Below are 26,267 nucleotides of genomic sequence, written 5' to 3' on the forward strand. Positions count from 1 at the left end.
CAGGATACAAAATTAATGAAGGCAATAGCTGTAAACTATGTGCCCAGACACAAATTGGTTCAGCAAAACTCATATTTATGGGTACATGATAAAATGAAGTACCTAGTAGTATGGATTAAAAAGGATTCTGCTATGGCACCTAAGGATACGAAGAAAGAAACTAAAAAGATAATACAAAAACTGTTAAAATGAAAGATCTGTTTTATAGATATGGATAGCAAGGTATGTGCAGTGAAAATGTTTTTATCCCTTTAGTTTTACACACAAGTCAGACATATGTTTATCAAGCAGAGGAGGAGTTGTGGATAGCAATTAATAAAGAGTTGAAGGATTTTATCAGGGAGGTGAAGAGGGCAAGAGTCAAGTGGGATAAGTTAATCCATCCAATAGCACTCAGTGGTGTGAGATTACCTGATTTGAAGGGGTATTTTAGAGCCACACAGTTAAGGCTCCTATACATAGCACAACCAGAAAGCTATAAATCAAAGTGGAAAGGGATGGTGAGACATGGGGAAATTACATGAAATAAGGACTGACTCATATTTTTGATACAGATCCTTAAGGAGAATAACAATAACCATACATACTATTACATTCATAAAGTAGTAGAAAGCATTCTAACAACTAAGCCAACATGGGACTGGAAAAAGGAGATTCTGATGATAGGGATGACTGCAGTGAATAAGCAAGAGGGGGCTGAAATTTACAAGAAAAATGGCATAGGAACCAAGGTAATGGGAGCAAATAATTAGAGAGGGAAAGATAATAGAATTGGAAGAGGCCAAGAATTTATTTGTACTGCAGGATAGAGATTGCCTTCCCTATCAAGGATTCATATCAGAGTATAGACAAACAGAAAGGAATAGGGGATCCTAAGTGAAAGACCAACATTGGTAGAGTGTTTAGTAGGATCTAGAACAGAAGCTGCTATTAAAAAGGGATAATCAATAGGACATATAAAATATTGCATGATAACTATATGAATCAATTAGAGGAGGATAGAAAGGATTGGGAAGAGAGACTGGATAAGCAATTTATAAAGAAACAATAGGGGGATATATTATGGCTTTCAACTATACAATAAAAGTCTAGAAGATTTAGGATCTTTGGAAGTATATGCATGGGTATTTTTATACCCCAAGCAGACTCCAAAGAATATTTCCTTGAGAAGATTGCAAATGTTGGAGGAGTGACAGGGAAGAAAGAGATAACTGTGAACATATTTTTTGGAAAGTGTAATGAGCTGACAGAGTTAAAAAATCCCTGCAGACTACAGAAATACTGGTAAGCAAAATGGTGTAACTAAGGATTTTTTTTTTAGCTGTGATGCAGAATTGGAATTGTCTGGACATGGTAAGGCCTTGCTGAGTTTAATTCTGGTGGCTGCTGAAGAAGCAATTACTAGAAAATGGAAATCAAAGTCTAAACTAACTGTACTAGAAGTAGTGAATATTGTAAAAGAGATAAAATAACTGGAAGTGGGACCTTTAGAAAAAGGCAGGAGCAAATTACATAGAAAAAATGGGAATTGTTGGAAAATATATGCAGACTAATGTGTTGGAGGATGAATGAGGTTTAAGGGAAGGCAGGAAATGAATGGGCTTTGTAATATTGGACTGACAATGACAACATAGAAAACTACATGTGATGCAAAATGTTTGCAACTGAAAATATGTCAATATGGTTTGTTTTCATTTATATAAATGTATGATTGCTTATATCTTAAGTGTTAATTCAAAGAAAATTTTTGTTATTTAAAAAAGGTAGCTAGTTTCCTTTGTATTTCTTGTTTGGTTTTCCTATCTTGGTAATTCATACATGCATTACTGTTTTCTCTGTTTTAATGTGTACAATTTGCTTGGTGTAACCTGTACTGAGGATGGACATTTTTGTTTATAAACAACTTGTATGGCATGTTTCTTGCTTCATTTAATAATGAAAGTTGATTTGCCTGATTTGAATTGTTCACTGAATAAATGTGCAGCATTTTGACAAGGTAGTTCTGTTAAAATGGGCAGATATAAAAGAAGGAAGTAGACTGCATGACTATATAAGTCTGTAGCCCAAAAAGTAATACAAACATTGCTCTGGAGAGGTAATGGAACAGAAAAGAATAAAGTCTGAGGAATTTATCTGGAGAAATTGAGGAATAAATAAGAGAAACTAAATTCTAGAAAAATGGTCACAAATATGGCTATTGGCCTGACAAAGGGAAACAAATTCTCAGAATTGCCAATATAGTTTGTGCTAGGAGTGATTAAGCTTAAGTCCCTTTTGGGCTATATTATATTAATAATTTTGAGGCTCGATCCCTCATGCAACAGGATGACGTATTTCACACAGCTTCAATTAATGCATCATATTATGTACACTAGGAGATAGAGGCTGAGAGGCATTTTTACCAGCTCACTGATCCCAAGAGAGGAGTGGGATTTTCAGCTTAGGAAGGCAAGTCCTGAGTGGAGAGGAAAAAGTCTACCTCAATGCATAAATAACGTATGTACCACTAGTGGATATTGGGCAGGGCATACCTCCCAACCATACCGAATTACACATTTTTACCAAGTTTTTGGGTCAAAATAATGGGGTGCCACAATTCCCAAGTGGCACCCCTTAATTTCCAAATTTCCTGGCTGTTTTATTTGAATTTTTTTTCCAGCTTTTTGAGTTGACATCATCACCTGCGCAATGACATCAGCTCCATGAAACAGCCTGCCAGCCTGTTGGAATTGAGCTCAAACAATAACGTGTGTGCCATGCAGTTATTTCCAGCCAGCCTCAAGGGAATGGAACTCCTTAGCTGTTTAAGCTGTAGTGGTTTCTGAATGGGGAATTAGTACTCCTTAGCTGTTAATGGAATGCTGGCTGCTGCAGATTTAAGTTCCAATAATGGAACAAGCCAATGGAATTCCTTAGCTGAACGGAACAAGGCAAAAATGAACTGCAAAGGTAATTATGATGAAAAAGTGTGTGTGTGTGTGTGTGTGTGTGTGTGTGTGTGTGTGTGTGTGTGTGTAATGCTCCAGATGAATATACCTGATGACTAGAGGTACTGAGGGTCAAACCCTGTACCTTGGGCACAGGTAACAAGAACCTAAAGTCCCTACCTACCCCCACTTCCACATTTATACCTCATATTTTTGTTCTGTTCCTTATAAAATCTGTGTTTTTTCTGGATACTTGTGGCAAATCAGTGAAGGATTGAATTCACTAAATAATGACAGGCATTTTAATTTTAGACTTCATATTTTTCAGAAAATAAATGGTAACACAAATCTGATGTAATGGAAGCCAGGCAGACATCACTTATACCCACTTTTTTGGAAGATAGATCAAGCCTCACAGATAGTCAGTGTAATAGCACCATTACTCAATATGAAATAAGGTACGTCACAACTTTTAATGGTAGGTCAAGTTCAATTAGACAAATTATTAACAGGAACTGGCCCATTCTGATGGCATTGGATGAACTAAAAACTATATTGGGCACCAAGCCACATTTTACATATAAGAATATGAGGACGATTAAAAGTTTACTCTGTTATAAAGATTTTTATAGACCCTGTTATACACAATTGGCTGCTAAAACTGGTACTTTTCCATGCTTTAACTGTGTTGCCTGTGCTTACATCTTAGGGAATGGTAGTGATACTTTCACTCATCCTGCCAATGGACAAGTATTTAATTTTAAAATTACAGCTACTTGTAATACCACTTTTGTGGTTTATTTGGCTATCTGCATCTCATGCAATTCATTTTACGTGGGAAAAACAATACGTAAGCTTAAGGAACGTGTTATAGACCATAATTCTGAAATTAGGAGAAATTGTGACAATAATGCACTATGTAAACATATTAAAACTTGTGGTGAAACGCATACATTTAAGTTTAGAGTGATTGATGCTCTATGTCCAAATGAAAGAGGTGGTGATGTCAACAACCTTGAGCTCAAAGAATTTGAATGGATATTGAGATTAGCTGCTGACACTCATCCTGGTTTAAATAGCACTGTCAGTTTAAAACCTGTGTTAGTTAAGCTACGTAATAATGTAAAGTAAATATTTTATACTGTGTATCTACACATCTTTTAATATATTTATATGTATATGCCTTTAATTTATAATTTGCTTTCTGTCACATGATTTCATTTGGCTGCTGGTCATGTGATTTTAGACCTGTATTTAAGCTTTTAGAGTTTAGTGTTTGAATGTATTAGTATTGAAGAAGGGTTACGCCCGAAAGCTTTGCTTTTTATTAAACTGGTTTTCTCTGCAAGTTTTTTCTTTTGTTTTTTCTGGATACTTGTGGCAAATCAGTGAAGGATTGAATTCACTAAATAATGACAGGCATTTTAATTTTAGACTTCATATTCTTCAGAAAATAAATGGTAACACAAAGCCTTTTATTCTAGCAATTTTCTAAGTTTATCAGCACTTGAAATTTGTTCATGTTTTTGGGGCTGTATTCTCCCATTATTGGCTTTGTCCATTTTTTTTGTGCTAAGAGGTTGAGTGCTATGGTGAGAACTGAATTCTGTATTCCCTCATTATTGGCTTTGTCCAAGCTTTTTGTGCTAAGAGGTTGAGAGCTATGGTGAGAAGTGAAAACTGAATTCACTAAATGATAGCCATTTGAGTTTTAGTCTTTCTATCTTTCAGGAAACTGCTAATTAGGCATAGTGATATGTTGCTCTGACTGTAGTGCACAGGGTCCTGGGTTCAAGACTTGGCAGTGAAACGCATGGTGGTAACACAATATTTTATTTTAGCAACTTTCCAAAATTATACAAGCAATGTTTAAAATGTGCCCCTGTTTTTTGGGCTTTTGTCCCCCCAATACATTTTGGCCTTTTCCAGATTTTTTGTGCTGCAAAGTTGAGAGATACAGTTGAGTGTTGAGTGGATTTTACAAGGAGCTGAGAGCTTCAGGAGAAGAGAAGTATAGTGTTGCTTATGCTGAGTCAGCTTGCATTGTTAATAGCATAACAGGTTAAATACTTGCTTTTGATGCAGAAGGATGTGGGTTCTACTCCCACAGTATGTAGATGCATTGCTGATACTGTACTGTGTTGTTATTCTTTTAAAGGGGGTGGGTGTAACAAGTCAAGGGTGTAGCTACAGATGCAACAAAGAAAATGTCATGCACAAGGGCATTTGTGCCTCAGTGGAAAGAGCAAAAAATATCATTAACCCAAATTCAGGGACAGAAAATCAGAATTATTATGTTCTGTGCTGCATTATAAGAAAATATATTTAAACAAGTACAGTACATTTTCCAGCATTCAAGATAAAACACGTATGTTTCCATTGCAGACAGTGGAGAAGCAAGAGTGGCCAGTTAACAGCACCTGGATTACAATGATAGTTTTGATGCTTCAGGATGAACATAGGAGAGAGTCTGTCAGTACTTGGTCTTGAACTAAAAATTGGAAGTCTTAAAACATGCAGTTTGCCCAGTTTATTTTGTTGCACATTTCAGCTATTGAGTTGGTCTGATAACACAAATCAGAGTAAGTCAAGCAAAAAACTGAAATTGAAAATAAGTTTGAGAAGCTGTGCAAGATGCCCATGGCTTACACTACTGTCTTTCTATTTTTATACATACTCCTTTGGGTCACAGTACATACACATGAACACTTTAACAGAGTAATGAACAGCGTTTTTGTCTGCAAAAAGACTTCTAGAAATGGGAAATGCATGCTAAGCAAAAGAATCTGTATAAATACTAATTACTTAATTGGTAAACCATTTTCATTGGGAGGCCATTAAGTATCCACCGTATTGTGTAAAGCAATCATACAGAAAGTTAAATTCTGTTTAAATAGGCTAAAATATGCATAAAATATGAAAATAGTTATATAAATAAATAAGTAGCTATCTAACATCAAATATCCTTGGTAAATGCCCGTAGTTAAATACATATATTGAAATAAATAAGTAATCACAAAGTTGGCTTTAATCTTTCAATAGAAAAAACATTTTTATTAAAAGAATTAAGTCAGGATAAAACAGTAGGAGTGATGAGACTGGTTAAGGGTGGGGATACTATACCTACGAATAGCTTAACGTATGAGGCTAAGATGATGGACCTGTTAGAAGATACTTCTAAATACAGAAGAGTTTCTATAAATGAAATTAATATAGTGAATAAGAAAGAATTGTTTCTGAATGATTTGTTGTTAGAAGGCACTATTGATGTCAATTTGTATAACTTTTCACATGTAGACAAACCTATTACACCCATCAAATGTGGTATCCCAAAAGTTCATAAGAATGTACAAAATCCACTACTGAGGCCAATAGTCACCTCTGAGGGGTCAATCACAGCCTCTTTGGCCAAGTTTTTAAACAATAAACTGAAGAAATTAGCACTGAGTGGTGAAGGTGTGGTAAATGACTCTTGGGACTTATTAAGAAATATAAAAGGAGTATGTATAAGGAGGGAATGATTTTTACAACAATGGATATAGTTGATTTATTTACCTCTATTCCTCATACAGAAGGCATGAAAATGTTTGAAGAAGCTTTGGAAATTTTAGTAATAATGAGTTTTACTAGATTTTAATGCTTATGGAAATTGTGTTAAAAAACAATTTAATTCCTTATGAGGGTGAATTCTTCCAACAGCAGAAAGGTGTGGCAATGGAGACCAGATGTGCCTCCATTTATGCAAATATTACTTTATCTTTCTAGGAAGATAAATTCATCCTTAGTTCCAGGTATATTGACTGCTGGAAATTGTATAAAAGATACCTGGACGATATGTATTTTTTATGGGTAGATACTGAGGAAAAATTTCTAGAATTTGTTAAGTATCTATCAGTTTCGACACAATTTTTAATGTTTACATACAAAACTGATACAAGCAAGCTTGAATATTTGGACATCTCTATCACCAAACAGTTTGGAAGCTTTAACTCGAAAGTATATAGAAAGGAAACATTTGGGGCGTGGCCAAGGATGAACACAGGATAGCAGCAGATTTCTTCAGCTCCACCAATTTCATTACATTGACAGGAATTAATTACTTAAAAAATTAATTCTTGAAGTAATTTTCTTTCTAAATATGTTTGTTTTATATAGTTCTTGAACTATATCTAAAAAAGAAAGGAAATCTTAATAATATTCCTGTCAGAAATTACTTTGGAAATTTTCCTGTCAGTTTATCAGTCTGAAATGAGTTCCAGTAAGACAAATTCTCAAGACTCCAGCATCAAGAAAGAACTTCAGTCTCTGATAATTATAGTCCAGCAACTTACTGCTAAGATGGATAAAATGGATACTAAAATAGACACTTTCATAGAAAAACTACAAAACAAATAGACTTGTTACATATGGACCTGCAACAACAGAAGATCCAGATGACAGGCATAGAAGAAGCTGTGAATGACATGGAAAATAAAATACAAGAACAGGAAATCAACATTGAGTTTCTGCTGAAACAAAATACACATTTACAAACAAAGCTGGATGACCTGGAAAATAGATCTAGGCAATAACATTAGGATTTTTGGACTGCCAGAAAATATTGAAGGTAACAATATTACTTCCTTTTTAACAACATGGCTCCCTAAAACTTTAGACTTACCAGAAGCATTCTCTTTTGGTATCGAAAGAGCACATAGATCTATAGCTAATACTAACTCTAACAAAAACTATCCTAGATCAGTTATAGTTAGATTTCTATCATCTTTGATAAAGAGATGGTTCTTAAATCTGCTTGGGCTAAAGCTCCTGTTAAGTTTAATGAGACAACTGTGCTTTTGACAATGACTATTCTTCCATGGTAATTGCTAAAAGAAAAGTTTTTCTGCCACTAATAAGGGAGCTTAAAAAGCACAGTTTAAAACATACCTTCTGTTTCCTGCCAAGCTTAAAATCTTCCTTCCTGATGGTCCTAAGGTCTTCGATGATTTAGACTCTGCTTTACTGTTTGTCAAAGAAAAAGGATTTTGGATAAAATAGAAGAAATGGAATGGGCTAGTTCTTCATTAAAGAGATTGGCAACTGAAGCTTCCTGGAAGACTTCAGAGAAGAAGAAGAGACTAAAAACAAATGATTTGTTATATGTTTTTTCTCTCTCATCATTTTAGTTCATTATTAATCTTTTGAATATAGTTCCTGCATTTCCAGAAAGCCACAAATATTTTGGAAAAGATTTAATCAAAGTTATTCTCTATGTGCAAAGAAATGTTTTGTTTCATAACCAGTCAAAATGCCTGAGGATTTAATGGCAGGCTGTGACTCGATTTGTTTTTCTTTCTGAAAAAGTAAGGTTAGTAATTTGATACATTTTTTATCTTTACCTTTTTTTTTCCTTCTTTATTATTTTCTTTGTTTAAACAATGACATTCTATTTAGATTATGTAGTGGGTAAAGGGTGGGGAGGGCAGGAGAGAACAGTAATGAAAATATCATTAATAGAATAATAACATATTTATTTCTTGTAAAAGTTTATAAGTTCTTCAAATGCTATTTCTAATTATACTTTCTTGATTATACTGCTTATGCTTGTTTGTAAATAATCTGTCATGCTTTAACTAATAATAATCAGAACTAAATAAGAGTAAATAATATGTTTTATTTTTAACTCTATTAATATAAACAGTAAGTAACATTCCATTGTATATACTTCTTACAGCTTTCTCTTACATTTTTTATTTCTGCCTCACCCTTTTATTTTCTACTCTCTTTTCTTTTCTTTATTAATATATAGAAATGCTTTTGACTGTGTGGGCACAGTGAATAATAGGATTTGTATGAAAATTGAGTTGGGAGAAGAATGCTGAGTTTTATTACTTGTTGGTAATTTTGAGTTTAATTTCACTTGCATAGAGGCTGTGATGATCTGTGGAATACATTGTGGAGGTTCTGTCATGTTTAGATGCATTTACACTGCTAAATGAATGTTTGTCACTAGTTTTAATAAGTTTCCGCCAAAATGTTAAGAGAGACAATCTGGGATGTGGGCTGTCTTATGCACAATGTCCTTGAGTTACCTCAGAATCTTCAAATCACAGAATTCTCACAAAGAAACTGAAAGCAGTTAGTATAAACATTGACAAGGTTATCACACTGACACACCACAGATTCAGGAAAAATACTCTGTTCATAAAATATGTCAGTTATAATGAGTTTAAATGATGTAGTTTCTTGTAGTAAGTAAATGTCTTATTTTAGAAGGAATAAAAAATGAAACATTTATTTAAATGTTTTTGAAATTCTTCTTAACAGCAGCATAATAATCTGTGTTAAAAATTTGTGTTCCAAACATATACTTTACTATAACTCATTTAATTCATCTGATTGACAAACATAAATAATCTTATAACTCTATTCTGGAAGAAATGTCATGTGATATATTTTAAAGCAGTAGGTTAGCATGATTGTAAAATCTGGTTACCAATATGTGTTTGCTGTGCATTATTTTGTATAAAGCAGACAGATTTATTCTAGGGACAGCAAGTAGGACAGTGCTCTACAAAGGCACAACTCAGTGAGATCAGATATATATATATATATATATATATATATATATATATATATATATATGTGTGTGTGTGTGTGTGTGTGTGTGTGTGTGTGTGTGTGAGTGTGATGGCTTTTTTTTTCTGAGAATCTGCATAACTATCTAATATGATTTATAATAATTTCTATGAATACAATATTTTACTCTATTGACAAAATGAATGTTTGCCACAAGTTTTAATAAGTTTCCCGCCAAAATGTTAAGGGAGACAATCTGGGATGTGGGCTGTCTCATGCATAGTGTCCATGAGTTTCCTCAGAAGCTTCACTCACAGAATTTTCACAGAGAAACTGAAAGCAGTTAGTATAAACATTGACAAGGTTATCACACTGACACACCACAGATTCAGGAAAAATACTCTATTCATAAAATATGTCAGTTATGATGAGTTTACATGATGTAGTTTCTTGTAGCAAGTAAATATCTTATTTTAGAAGGCATAGAAAATGAAACATTTATTTAAATGTTTTTGAAAATCTACTTAACAGTAGCATAATAATCTGTGTAAAATACTTGTGTCCCAAACATATACTTTACTATAACTCATTTAATTCATCTGATTGACAAGCATAAATAATCTTATAACTCTATTCTGGAAGAAATGTCATGTGATATATTTTAAAGCAGTAGGTTAGCATGATTGTAAAATCTGGTTACTAATATGTGTTTGCTGTGCATTATTTTGTATAAAGCAGACAGATTTATTCTAGGGACAGCAAGTAGGATTGTGCTCTACAAAGACACAACTCAGTGAGATCAGATATATATATATATATATATATATATATATATATATATGTGTGTGTGTGTGTGTGTGTGTGTGTGTGTGTGTGTGTGTGTGTATGTATGTATATATGTGTATGTGTATATGTATGTGTGTGTGTGTGTGTGTGTGTGTGTGTGTGTGTGTGTGTGTGTGTGTGTGTGTGTGTGTGTGTGTGGATGTGTGTGTGTGTGTATATGTGTATGTGTATATGTATGTGTGTGTCTGTGTTTATGTGTGTGATGGCTTTTTTTTTTTTTTTTTTTTAGGTAATAACGCAGGTGTTTCTGAGAATCTGCATAACTATGCAATATGATTTATAATAATTTTTATGAATACAATATTTTACTCTATTGACAATAATGAGTTTAAGTAAATGCTCATATACAAACAATTCAAGATTTTTTGGAAGCTGTTGATAGAATTCACATGACAGAAAATAGATGCATCTTAATGCATGTAATGTCTGAATCATATTAGCCAAAGTTTTTGATTTAAATGAATGTTAGAACATAATTTTCTCTCCTCTTGATTTCTAACATTAAGATTATTTGAATGCTATTAGAATACAAGTGTTACATATTACATAGATCTATATAATAGTATGAACAGTTTTTAAAAAAAAAAAAAAAAAGTTTATTTTAGTTTATATGATGCTGTTTTACCAAATGTGTAGTTTTGTCTTGATAGATAATTGAATTGAAAACTGTTAACCTCAGTTAAATATAACTAGTATTAAATTGATAAGGTGGTAGCTGAGGTACTGCTGCTTAGGGTAGGGGTTTAACTTGAGTAGTAAATACTGCTCTAAGTTGGAGTTTTCAACTCAGGCGGGATGCAAGGTTTAAACCTTACATTATTTTCACTTGTTCATTGTTATATGTATATAGTTTTGACATCCACAATATATTTTGTACACTCATTGTCACTACAAACAAAATTGAATCCTATACAAAATCCCATAAGAGATTTAATAAATACAGCTATATTTAAAGGTACACCTAAAAGAGGAGATGTAACATTATTTATCTGGTTATTTGTTATTTCGATCATAAGATTCTTGAGTTTTAAAAATGCCAAATGACATCTTTAAAAGGAATTTCTTTAAACATTAATGGATTGAATAATCCGTGTAAAAGGGCAAGCCTAATAAGATACATTAATCTACACAAGGCCAATCTAGTCTTCCTGCAAGAAACCCATCTCTTGCAAAAGATATTGATAAACTAGCCACTAATAAGTATACAGTATTGGTTAGTTCAGAGCACACTCAGAAAAAGAGGAGTGGCTATTTTATGGAATAAAAGTATGCCCATTCCTAAAACCATTAAGTCTTATCAGGATGACAAAGGAATGTTTTGTATGGTTACAATACAAATTAATGGGAAGACTTACACTTTAATTAATGTATATTGGATACCTGGAATTGGTATTAATACAGTGAAACATCATATTGATAAGATCATATCATTCTCTATAGGGGATATTATTTTAGCTGGTGATTTTAATTGTATACTACATGAAAGTGATACTACCACTATAAAGAAAAGAAGAATTACATCTAATGCAAAACATTTAAATGATTTTGCTAATTCTTATCATTTGAATGATATTAATAATCAGATAGAGTCAAAATCATTACCATACACCTTTTTTCTAACAGATACAAAACTTATTCAAAATAGATAGGGTCTTTATTTCTAACCAGATGGTAACAGATTTAATTAATTCCAAAATCATTTCATGTCCTATATCTGATCATAACTCAATTGTTTTTGAATTCATGATAAAAATACTCATAATGTTCAGATCAAAAGGATACCAGCATACTTAACTCAGCTAAAAGACTATAAAGAATATATACTTTCAGAAGTACAACATTTTCTAGACATAAATAATACTCCTGAAGTCTCCATTGTCTATGTTTGGGATGCCTTAAAATCATATCTATATGGACAAAGTATCAGATGGTATAATAACAAAAGGAAATCTTGGGATAAGGAATTGTTAGATATTCAAAGTAAACTGGACTCTTATAAGCATAATAATAAAGAAAATATTATGGACAAGAAAGTTATTGAAGAAATAAACAAACTAAATGAGAAATACAAAGAAATTTTAACTCATAAAGTTAAAATAACTTTAGAGAATACAAGTTTTGTCTTATTCAATAAGCCCCAAATACTTACATAGACTTAAAAATAAAACAAAAGATTGAATAAACAAAACCATATCAAAGAAATCTTTTCTCTAAGGAAAAGAAGAATGTTTCTAGTATACCAGAAATACTGGACGAATTTAGAAATCACTTTCACAAGATTAACCATAACAACATTAACATGGAACCTAAAGATAAAATAAAGGAGTTTATAACCACAAACATGAATAAAAAGCTTAATAAACAACAGATTAAACTATTGGACAAGAGTATTTCATATACAGAAGTTATTACACAAATAAATAAGCTTAAATCAAACAAAGCACCGGGTAATGATGGTATTATACCAGAGATATATAAAATCCTTTCTAAAACTACATATTCATTTATACATAAGGTTTTTATTCTGGCCCAAACTGAGTTAATAACCCCCCCATCTTGGCAATATACATTTATTTCACCAATTTTAAAACCTAATAAAGATCCAACTAGATGTTCTTCATATCGACCCATCTCATTACTTAATGTTGATTATAAAATGTTTATGAGTATTTTTGCTGATAGATTGAAGACAATTATCCCGGCATTATAGACATAGATCAGACAGGCTTCATTGTAAATAGAAATACTTTTGATAATATAAGAAGAACTTTAACATTAATTGATTTTGCAAATAGGAAAAAGAAAGATTTAACACTTATTAGTCTTGATATAAGTTCAGCATTTGATTCAGTAAGTTGGGACTATCTGTTTACCTTACTGAAATGCACAAATTCTCTGATGCATTTGTAAATTTAATTGAGCATTTATACAAAGGAACGCTGGCTTATATTGAGGTAGGAACATATGTTTCACAAAAATACCCATTCTTAAAGGTACAAAGCAAGGATGTCCACTTTCTCCACTATTATTCACTTTAGTAATGGAGCCTTGGGCTAATTTGATTAGAAACAGTACTGACATAGAGGGTTTTGAAATAGAAGAAAATACAACATCAAAAATTCAACTTTTGCAGATGATGTTCTAATTACATCAGCAGGATCTAATTCTTCTATGCAGTCTTTATTTGATAAAATGATGAATTTTAAAAGTATTTCTGGTTTAATATTCAATGAAGAAAAACTAAAATACTACCTATATATACACGAAAAAATACTCTCATTAGTGATTTTACTAAATATGTACCCAACTCAGGTCAGATAACTTATTTAGGTATAATACTATCTAAAGATATTAAATCTATTATATATAATAACTATAATACCTGTTTTCTTAATATACAAAATCTTTTTAATACCTGGAATAATATGTTTTTACTATGGAGGAGAGACTTACAATTATTAAAATGATAATATTCCCCAAGATTTTATACTTAATACAATCAATAATACTTTCACCTACAAAAATAACTATCAAGAAACTGAATACACTAATGTTAAATTTCTTATGGGCACCTAATAGACCTAGGATTGCATTAAAGAAACATACTAATAGCTGGTCTCAAGGGGTATTTCTTTTCCAGACTTTAATTTATATATTATCTCTTCTATTATAAAAGTTATTACTTTATTAATAGATCGGTCATATGTCGCAAAATGGAAAGATTATTGGGAGCTAATTAGTATGCACTTCATGAAAATCTCCTTAACACATAAAAATATGATTATAAATAACTCCATGTTGTGGTTGCTAAAGGAATTTTGTACCTCACCTATTACACCTAAACATATGGTCTGTTACCCATTAAATATTATTATTAGTTATCAGAACTTTATATTCATGCACCCTAAGTATAGGGAATGGAATTTTATTGTATTCCCTATAATTTATACTCAGGGTATGCTTATGTCATCTACTTCTGAAGGAGCTCATTTAGCTATAGATAATAATCTAAAGTACTGGTATCAGCTGATATCTGATAATAAAGTTAAAAATCTAGATTTCTTAAAACAAGAATTTGATCTAAGAGAAACTTGCTGGTTAGAGGTTCAGACCTTTAGACAACATCTCATTGATAGAATAGATCTAATGTCTATAACAGTTAAAGAATCTATTCCAAAACTGATTGATTACTTGATAATAAATTTACAGCATAAAGTTTCTGATAAAGGTAAACTTTCATATATACATAAAATTATCAGACAAGAAACTTTTACAATGTAGATTCATACTGGAATTATTTCACCTCTATTAATGGGGACCCACCAACTCAACAAGATAAACAATATATATTGGAATCTGCTTATAGAACTACATCTTCCATTGTCTGGAGACTTTATACATGGAAATTTTACATAGATCTTTTATACACCTTTGATGATGAATAAAATTAATAATAAAGATAATCTATGTAAGAGATGTAATGTAGAAATTAATGCTGACTGGGCTCATATGTTTTATGACTGTATGAAGTTGAAAGAATACTGGAAGTCAATTAATGAATTTTTGCAGGCTCTTTTACAGATAATTTCATTATTTCTAAGTCTCTTATATTATTCAACACACCTGTACCTCAATGTGTTAAAAGATTAAGCTTCCATTGTTATGGTCTATCCTAGCAGTGGCTAGGAAAATAATAACTAGAAATTGGATTTCAGATACACCTCCTTCATTCAATGAATTTAAAATGTTATGAATATAATGTGTCATATGGAAATAAGCACAATTAGAATGAGAACAACTAGAAAAACATCACATTTTATTGTATGGGATAATTTACAAAATTTGTTAAAAAAATTCTAATTTCAATAGCACAGTATTTTAGTTTAATTAATTGATCTGATTGTAGTGGATGTCTTTGTAAATACTTTAGTTGTTTTGTTGAATATTATAATAATACCTATTTTTAATTATTTGTATAAAATTGTTATGATATTTCTCTTATATGTTAAAACAATAAACTTGTTTTGAAAAAAAAAAAAGAAAGGAAACATTCACTAATTCCTACTTAGCATTTAATAGTGCACATCTCTTTTATCAAAAGAAAGGCATAATTAAAGGTCAATATATAAGAGGGAGCAGGATGACATCGGATGATACAGATTTTTAGGTAGACTGTAGTAAACTATTCAAGATGTTTTGTGAAAGAGATTATCCTGCTGACCTGATTTAAAAAGTACACAGGAAGTTAGAGAAGGGAGAAAGGAGAAGCTTAAGCCTATTCTAGGAGATGGTCCATTGGAGAATGATGTTTATGAACAAGAAATGGTAAATAAAGACAATGGCCATTTGGCTAGTAACTTTGTGATGGACTATAATGCTAATTCAAATGCAATAAAAGCACTATTAGAAAAGGAATGGACCAGGTTTAGTGCTACATCAAATTTGGGTTTCATTTTTAACAAACCTTTTAAATGTACCTATTGTAAAGGTAGAAGCATTAAGAATATTTTAGAAAAAAATAAGAATGAAGAAAAGATAAAGTTGGCACTTTTAAATGTGGACGTTGTTCCCAATGTGTATGGATCAATAAGACAGATACAGTCTACCTGTGAAGCAGGGACAGACTGATAACTAGTAAGAGTTTTGCAAATTGTGAAACAAATGGAATAGTGTATCTAGTTAATTGTAACAAATGTGATTCATTCTATGTAGGAAAATCTGAGAGGAAATTAAAAAGTAGAATGCATGAGCATTATTATGACATTAGGAACTGCAAAAATAATGCATTATACAGGCATACTTTATAATGCCAAGATGCCAGGTTTTTTTTTTATGCTTTGGAAGTGGTACACAAGGATATTAGAGGTGGCCCATGGGAAGCTAGACTTGAGTACAAAGAATTGTATTGGCAATTGTCATTAGAAGCCACTAAGACCCCCTGGGCTTAATGACTCGGTTTCCTTAAAACCAGTCTTAAAACTTAGGTCAGCAAAATTATAATGTTCTATAATGTGTTTGCTTTGCTTTGTTATATAGTGCAATATATGTATGTATTTTATAGTATTTTACAATATTTAACATAGATATGTATTTTTAATGGGTGACAAGTTTTAATAATTTTATGAATTTTATAATGAAAATGTAGCATTTTTATCTGTGCTTTCACTGTGTTCTGGGTAAAAAGTTTTAATATTTAGCCACTAGATGCTAGTAGATCATTTTAGATAAAGCTGTATTCAGGTAGTTGTTTTTAGTGTAAATGTATTAGAACTACATTTTAACAAATATATGTATTTAATTACAGGCATTTACCAAGGATATCTGATGTTAGATAGCTACTTATTTATTTATATAACTTTTTTCATATTTTATGTATATTTTAGCCTTTTTAAACAGAATTTAACTTTCTGTATGATTGCTTTACACAATATGGTGGATACTTAATGCTCTGCCAATGAAAATGGTTTACCAATTAAGTAATTAGTATTTATAAAGAGTCTTTTGCTTAGCATGCATTTTCTATCTGAAGAAGTCTGTTTGCAGATGAAAACTCTGTTCATTACTCTGTTAAAGTGTTAATGTGTATGTACTGTGACCCAAAGGGGTAATTTTATGAGTTTGTATTTTCTATGAAGTAGATGGGTTATTAAACATTTCTACTGCATTCAGTGGTCTTTGTGGGCTTTTTCCAAGTGTTTAGAGGCTATTTAATACTCTTGTAGTTTTATAAGCACTGTAGCCCAGTTTTGCTTGCTGTTACATTAGTGTTTATGGTAAATGGGGTGAAATAGCCAGATAATGGGACATTAGAATGGCTGTAGGGGGAGTCTGGTGCCATATTTTGGTTGTCTGTTCTTCAGTTTACATTTGAAAGCTGGTATCCCATAATTCTGTTGGAGTGGGTGGGGTCACATAATTATGTATGCAAATTTTATGTTAATCAGCATACAGATTTGTACCTATTTTTCATGGGCCTTGTCCAGATTTTTGATGTTTCTAGGTTAAGAGGTATGGGCCGGGGCAGGGAGAGTAGGTAGGGCATAATAAAAAGCCATATACAACTGTCAAGATGGTATCATACTGTGACTGTTCCCTGGACCTTATAAAAATCATGGAACAGCAAGGAGAGGCCATGTCATACAGCTGATGGTAGGCAGCTGTGACAGGAACCAAGAAAAAGGATTCACAGCCTTGTAAAATGTCATTTTTTGTGAAGGAAAAAAAACTCAGACTGCCTGAATGAGGATGGCAGTGGTGATCCATATCTTTGAGTTTTGGCAGCATAGAGGTAATATTTAATGGCTTGTAAAGAGAATTTCCTGGAAAACAGAACTTCTAAAATCACATACTAAAGATCTGTTGTTTAAAGAAATTATCTTTGACTGCTCAAACTGTGCTGCAGCATCTGTGGATAGGGTGGATCATGTACCTCCATGCAGCTCTCAGTGGTTTGAATAGTGGAAATATTTAATAATGAACTTCTTAATGTCATGCTGAATACTGTTAAAAAGTATTGATCTGGGAGTTGGCACTTCTTGCTTTCCAAACCAACATCATATAACTGCTGTGTAGCTGCATGATTCTGACTAGATTAAAATCTGGAACAGATTTTACAGTAGCCAGACATGCCAATAGTACCAACTCGTTTAAGAGCAACTCAAATATAAATGACAGCATACCTCTCAGCTGTCATTAATTTTGACTCAGATTTTTGCTATGTCCATCTTAATCTCTCCTAAAACAGGTGACTTTTGGAGAAAAGAAAGTGAATTGCACTTAATAATTAATGACAATAATTAGAGTTACAAACTTCTTTTACTTTAGAAAATGTATATTAATTCATGTTCTCTTATTCTGTCAGTGTCTCATACTAATAGTATTAATATTTTAAGAAGTGTCCCTGATTATTTCTTGATTTGTCCCTGACTGGTTCAGCAGTATAAATGATAGCAATCCACATGCATACTTCACTTCTTGTTGATGCCTGAACTCTGATAGCTTTGCAGAATTGTGGTGCTACTTAGGCATTGTTTCTTTCAGCAATCTTAGTAAATGTATTTAGCGTAGCAAGTGTACTTTAATTAGGCTAGGAAAAAAATAGCAATCTGAAGACTTCCAAGATGGCTGCAAGCTGAACAGCAGGTTCAATAGAGCTTTTCCAGTGTGAAAACGGAAATTCAGTTATGGGCTAATAATTGCACTGTCTGGATGCAGTCAAAGAAAAAATTTGGAGAAAGTAATTAAAAAAAAAAAACATAATAAAAAAACAGAAAAGCAGAGGAAAAAAAACTCCAGTGACTTAAACGTCAGTTAACCTTTGCACCTTGTCTATTGTTTATGAAACAAATGCATTTTCTCCCCTCTGTAAACTCATACTAGACTTTTGTGAAGAACTTTATTTCCTCTGGAGGTTGTAAAACTACATACCACAAAATGTATGTCTCCGTCAGCAAGCTTGATATCTCTGTAGTTATCACATTGATAGTAGTTGTGGACCTAATAAGCTATGTGGATAACAAAACCAAATAAATTATGGATAAAGAAAAAACATATGACCCATATAAAAACTTGTTGCTAAAATACTGATACAACATCCAATCATCTAAACCGACATGCTCCATGAATAATTATATTGCAGACAATGAATAATTTTTTATATATAAATGTGTGTGTGTGTGTATATACACACACACACACACACACACACACACACACACACACACACACACACACACACACACACACACACATATTCATAGATTAAAAAATGAAAAACTTGCTACATCCATCATACTAGCAATGCATTTTCTATGAGACCCAATAATTAATAAAATAGCGATTGCTATATACTCTTGAAAAGACACAATATGAATATAAACATGCTAACCAATGTCTAAACTGCAAATATTATGATTAATATTCTATTTATATTATTATTATTATTATTAATAATTCCTTACTTGTTCACTTTCCTACATTTTTTTTTTTACTTTTTTTACTTTTTTACTTACTACCTAGCCAATGCCTTTAACTTAAGTATGCTATTAATAATGCAATAATCATTTAATCCTGGCCATAGGTATGAATGTAGTTGCAGTTGCCAAACCAATTCAGTCCTTTCCAGCCGAATAGTCCAAGGTCCGCCCCTATCCTATTCTTTAATCCACTGTATCACGCAAAACTTGAACAGATGATCTTTAAATTCATATATATATATATATATATATATATATATATATATATATATATATATATATGTGTGTGTATGTTTTGCTAATGCATTTATTAAAATGCCTTTTCTGATTGCATAAATATGCTCATATATTCTCTCTTTCAAACTTCTAGTTATTTTTCCTATATAATATGCTGGACATAATTGGCATATGGCAACATAAACTACCATTTTTGTATTACAGTTAAATTTTCTAGTAATTCTATATTTTCTATTTTTGATCACAACACATTGACCTTGGGATATAAAACTGTAGTAGTTACACATTCCACACCTACTCATACTCACGTGCAAGTTATTAGTAGGTTTTTACAATGCTCTAAGTTCTTAAGGTTTTTGCCTCTTCTTGCCACCATTTTTAATCCTTCCCCTACCTTTTCTCTGATTTTGACATCATCATTAATGACTGCCCAATTATTTATCATGATAGCTTTTACTTCATAAAAATGTGCACTAAATGTTGTTATAAATGCAACTGAGCAGTCAGCGCACTTGTTTAGTCCTTATCTGATGGTCATCTCTATGGTAACTAAGAATGGGGTTAAAATGCCCATTCTCTCTTTTTGATCGCACTTAATTATATATATCTTCCAACATACTTGTTGGATACCCTCTCTCGATGAACATCTTTTTAAGCAACCCACATTCCTTACTAAAATCAACATCGAGAATTACCATTCTTGTGGACCAGAGAAATTGTCCTTTTACCACTGCCTTTTTATTTCCTATAGGATGTGAACTGGTAAAATGCAAGAAAGAATTCGAATAAGTAGATTTTCTATGAATTTTTGTTTTGAATGTTTTCTCACCTTGTTCTTTCTTAAATTCACATCGAAAAATTAATTTCTTGCTTGCCAAGATCATGAGTAAATTTTAAGTAATCAGTGGTATTATTAATATAGGACAAAAATTACCAAGCATCTCTTCTGTCCCTTTCCATAATATAAAAATTTCATCCAGGTATCACAAATATAAACTGATATGCTCACTATAGTTGCCATTAAGCACAAACTTTTTCTCCCATACTACCATTACTAAATTTGCAAAGATGGTGCCACATGCGGAACCCATGGCAACCCCCACTTTTTGGAGGTAATATTCATCACCAAATTTAATATAATTGTTTTTCAAAACAATAGCAAATAAATCAATATACAGATTAAGTTCATTATGTGGTACACTTTGTTCATAAAGGTATTCTTCTATAGCCTGAATACCCTCCTGATGGGGAATGACAGAAAAAAGGTATTTTATGTCCACAGTTAAACACAATGTCTTATCTGAATATGCAGTATTACTTATTAACTCCAACAAATGCCATGAGTCTCTACAAATTTATGCTTGTTTTTTTAAAAAATTCTTTAGCTTATAATCCAAGAATTTAGTGTGAGCATAAGTGACTGAGTTACGTCTATCAACAATAGGATGAAGGGGAGGATTATAAATGTCCTTATGTATTTTTGGTGCTCCAAAAATAGTAGGAATGGTGGGGGAAATCATATTCAAATAGTTGAATGTGTCAATGTCTATCCTACCTTCCAAAAACATATCATTGAGCATAACATTGATTCTTCTATATGCTATATTTAGCTCATTTTTGCTTACTTTTACATAAGCATCAGTATTAAGTATGGCATTGATTCTTGCATTATAATCAAATACATCCATCACTAATAAACCCTTCCCTTATCCAATTTCATTATTCTAATATTCTCTTGTTTTAGGAATGACAGTATCTGCTCTTCTTCCTTCGTTAAATTATTTTTGTTTTCATACTGCCTATTCCTTTTAGTCAATACATTCCTAATATCCATTTCACATATTTTTTCATATAACGCCAAAACCGGATGCAGGGGAGGGGGGTTGAACATGTTACTAATCCTTAGCACATCTTGCTGGAAGTTATTGCCATCATTACCAAACAGTATTCTAAAATTCAGTTTTCGTAAAAACATTTTTAAATCAATGAAGACATCAACCATCTTTTTTTTTTGTGTTGGAACAAAGGTTAAACCTTTGCTCAACAATTAACCATGGTCTCATCAATACTAGTATCAGAAAAAATTATATACCTTGAAGTCTTGGGCGTATTAAATACTATATTAGGCTTCTCATTAAAAATATTGTTGCCTTCTACCTGTACAGTTAATCCATCATTATTACAGCAAATAGTGTATATAACAACATCTGCTTTGTCAATGACTGAAAATTCATCATTATTGCTAATAATATTATGAAAAACATCAGTCATATAATTATTCTACAAAAAATAGTCCACCATGGTGAAATTACTTTCATTATGTTCAGTATTCATGGTTACCGATTGTAACCTCTGAAACTGGCTCACCCATGGTAACCACCCCTGCCTCTTTGATTCCTTCTGGACGAAGTGTAAAAATTTTGGCTGTTAGACCAATTAGAGTTGTTATTATTGTTCCTGTTGCGAATCCTTTCTGATCTTCTTAAAGGAGGATAACTTTGGTCATTAACAATCAAATTCTCCTCTTGCAAATCAAGTTGTGATTGAGTATTACTTTTAACTGATTGTCCTGCATGCTGTTCCTCATTATTAATGTCTGAGCCACTTTCTGTAGCATAGCCAACCCTTGTAGGTTTGGGATAAGCTTGACCACTATATTGCTTTTTATCACAATCTAACTTCTTCAATTTCTTTGCTTTAATTCAATTGACATTTTTCTATACTTGTGTATATACGCTTATGTTCATATTTATATCTCTTATACTCCTTATTTGCTTGAAGTTCAACTTCAAGCTTGTTACATTCATCAAGCAGTGCATCAATTTCCCTCTGATTATATTTTATGAGCAGTTCTAGAAATTCAAACCCATGCCAGTCAAACATTATTACCAGTTCATTATGTAAGGCAGAACTGTTTATCAATCCAGCAGGATAGCACCATACCTATAAGCCTTTTGGCACTATCTTACTTCTTATACAGTTCATAAGATAAACATTTTCCAATTGTGGTTTCTTAAGTTTATAAACCTTGTTGTCAAACTGATTAAGTAATGTTCTAATAACATCTCCACCTTATGCACATTATGTGCTGCCTGTTCTTCATTAATCAACCATTCATTTAATGGTGGTGTTTTCCAAACATTAATAGCACTGCAATTATATATAGAGTTATACCTTACATCAGTCACATTTTCATTTTTTGTACTAAGAATATTATGCATTTGCCCAACATTATAAGTGATATTTGAAGCCATACCTGCTCTGTTGGCAGAATTAAAAGCAGGAACATTAATTTCTTGTTGTCTCATCTCACCAGTTACTGCATTTGAAGAGGTTGCAGTTCGCTGTCCAGGCGGAATAATCTGTGAGGCCAGTAAGCCCACTATTCGCTCCTGGCTCCTATAATGTCCCATAGTTTCACCTGCCAAATTATTCACTTGTTGCTGCCCTTGCAACAAGGTAGCTACCACCTTTTGTTGCTATAATTGTTCATCCTGACCTTCTGAAACATGTGGCTGTTGATGTCCCTGAGAAGCTGCAGTGTTCCATTCATTCAATGCTGAACTCTGCCCACTTCTTAAATCATCCACAATAGAAGCAAGACCTTCAACTCTTTGAGTAAGTCTTTGAATTAAGGCTATAAGGTCTCAGACCAAATGTTCTTGCTCTTCTTGGGTAAATAAACTTTGAGAACAGCTGTCTAGCTCCATAAATGCTGCTATATAACAAAAACTATGTAAACGAATCAAAAAAATGCACAAACTATATAACTAAAACCAAATAAATAACGGTGATGGATATAGAACGGCTTCTTTATTTACTGTTAAGTGCTTTTCATTTGTCTCAAATAGCAAAATTCATCAGGCAACAAACAACTAAAACCTTCCTTCTTATATACTTAAAATGGCGTCATTTTCTTTTCAAACAGGAAATGACATATTCAGTGCTTTTTTTAAAAACATATGACCCATATAAAAACTTGTCACTAAAATACTGATAAAACATCCAATAATCTAAGCCAACATGCTCCATTAATAATTATATTGCAGACAATGAATGAAAATAAAGAATGGTAAATCTCGATGTTGATTTTAGTAAGGAATGTGGGTTGCTTAAAAGGATGTTTATCAAGAGAGGGTATGCAACAAGTATGTTGGAAGATATATATAATGAAGTGTGAACAAAATGGGAGCATGGACATTCTTAGTTACCATAGAGATGACCATCAGATAAGGACTAAACAAGTGCGCTGACTGCTCAGTTGCATTTATAACAACATTTAGTGCACATTTTTATGAAGTAAAAGCTATCATGATAAATAATTGGGCAGTCATTAATGATGATGTCAAAATCAGAGAAAAGGTAGGGGAAGGATTAAAAATGGTGGCAAGAAGAGGCAAAAACCTTAAGAACTTAATAGAGCATTGTAAAAACCTACTAATAATTTGCACAAGGGTATGAGTAGGTGTGGAATGTGTAACTACTTCAGTTTTATATCCCAAGGTCAATGTGTTGAGATCAAAAATAGAAAATACAGAATTAGTGGAAAATGTAATTGTAATACAAAAATTGTAGTTTATGTTGTATATGCCAATTATGTCCGGCATATTATATAGGAAAAACAACTAGAAGTTTGAAAGAGAGAATATATGAGCATATTTATACAATCAGAACAGGCATTTTAACAAATGCATTAGCAAAGCATATATATGAATTTAAAGATCATCTGTTCAAGTTTTGTGTAATACAGCAGATTAAAGAACAGGATAGGGGTGGAACTTGGACTAGTCAGATGGAAAAGGCTGAATTGGTTTGACAACTGCAACTACATTCATGTGTATGGCCAGAATTAAATGATTACTGCACTATTAATAGTATACTTTAGTTAAAGGCATTGGCTAGGTAGTATGTAAAAAAGTAAAAAGTAAATAAAAAAGTAAAAAAGTAGGAAAGTGAATAAGTAAGGACTTAATAATAATAATAATAATAATAATAATAATAATAATAATAGTAATAAATAGAATAGTAATCATAATACTTGCAGTTTAGACATTTATTAGCATGTTTATATTCATATTGTGTCTTTTCAAGAGTATATAGCAAACACTATTTTATTAATTATTGGGTCTCATAGAAAATGCATTGTTAGTATGATGGATGTAGTAAGTTTTTCATTTAATCTCTGAATATTTGTGTGTGTGTATGTGTGTGTGTATATATATATATATATATATATATATATATATATATATATATATATATATATACATATACATATATATCATATATATAAATGATTCATTGTCTGCAATATAATTACTCATGGAACATGGCTTAGATGACTGGATATTGTATCAGTATTTTAGCAACAAGTTCTTATATGGGGTCATATGTTTTTAAAAGAAAGCACTGAATATGTCACTTCCTGTTTGAAAAGGAAATGACACCATTTTAAGTATATAAGAAGGAAGGTTTTAGTTGTTTGTTGTCTGATAAAGTTTCCTATTTGAGACAAGTAAAAAGTGCTTAACAGTAAATAAAGAAGCCGTTCTATATCCATCACCATTATTTATCTGGTTTTAGTTATATAGTTTGTGTACTTTTTGGTTCCTTTATGTGGATAACGAGCTGTCCTACGGTCACCATGCATCCTCTATTATAAGAAAGTCCTTTTTCATTGTATAGCTTATTAGTGAGGGTATGGCATCTAGGTCCAGGGATGTGATCATTCTACTGTATTTGGCACTTATTAGGCTGACCATTGGGTATAACTTCCCCTTAGATATGTACTATATAATCACCTAACACAAACTGAAGAACTACAGTGCATTCTCATCAAGAAAATCAAGGCCCCAGATCCAAAAAACTGCACTGACCATCTCAAAGCCTTGCTCCTTTTCATCTAAAACTGCTATTATGGATCTTATTAGAATTTTGGGAGAAATAGACTTTCAACAAAAGAATGTTGTTTATGGCTGGGGACTGAAACCTGATTTACAATAATGAGGATGTATCAAAAGGATATAGATAAGTAAATTTTAAAAAAATCAGGGTAGGGTTATGAAGATGTATAAGAATATTTGGTATGTAAGATATTAATTCAGTAGCAAGACAGAATTCACATATTACCTAAATCACAACCGGCTAGACCAGATTATATTTCACAGGAGCGTGTGTATTTAACTGAAAGCTTTGAGACCCATCTGGTAACCATATTGGATCAAGCAACAATAAAAAACTAGGATAAACATGCAGGGTAATGATGTAAAAATGAGACATTAGTACTTTCCTATTAATCTGTTAAAGATAAAAAATTAAGGGGTGGTGGACATGATTCAAGAGTTATTGCAGATCTAAATTGCATCTAAAGGGATAGCTAGTGTGAGGGATAAAACTAAAATGGAGTTAAAATATGGTAAAAAATAAGAGGAAAAATGTATGTGGAAAAGAAGCAGTGGGAATTATTTAGAGGGTTCATAAAGGTAGTATCACAAAAGAAGGGGAATCTCATGGTACAAGATCAGAAGCAACTGCACTGTGCTAAAGGGGAAATAAAGGAGTATTTGGACAATATGCATTACTTTTGAAAGATTGCAGATAAGCAACTGTTTTTTTAACAACTATAGAACACAAATGCTTTTAACATAATGACTTAGGCAACAGACATTCAAAAGGGTTGTAGAGAAACTTAGGGAGCCTATGACAAAAAAATGACCAGAAATTC

Source organism: Protopterus annectens, chromosome 7.part0, assembly GCF_019279795.1.
Source record: "Protopterus annectens isolate FY-2018-M chromosome 7.part0, PAN1.0, whole genome shotgun sequence".
Taxonomy (NCBI): Eukaryota; Metazoa; Chordata; order Ceratodontiformes; family Protopteridae; genus Protopterus; species Protopterus annectens.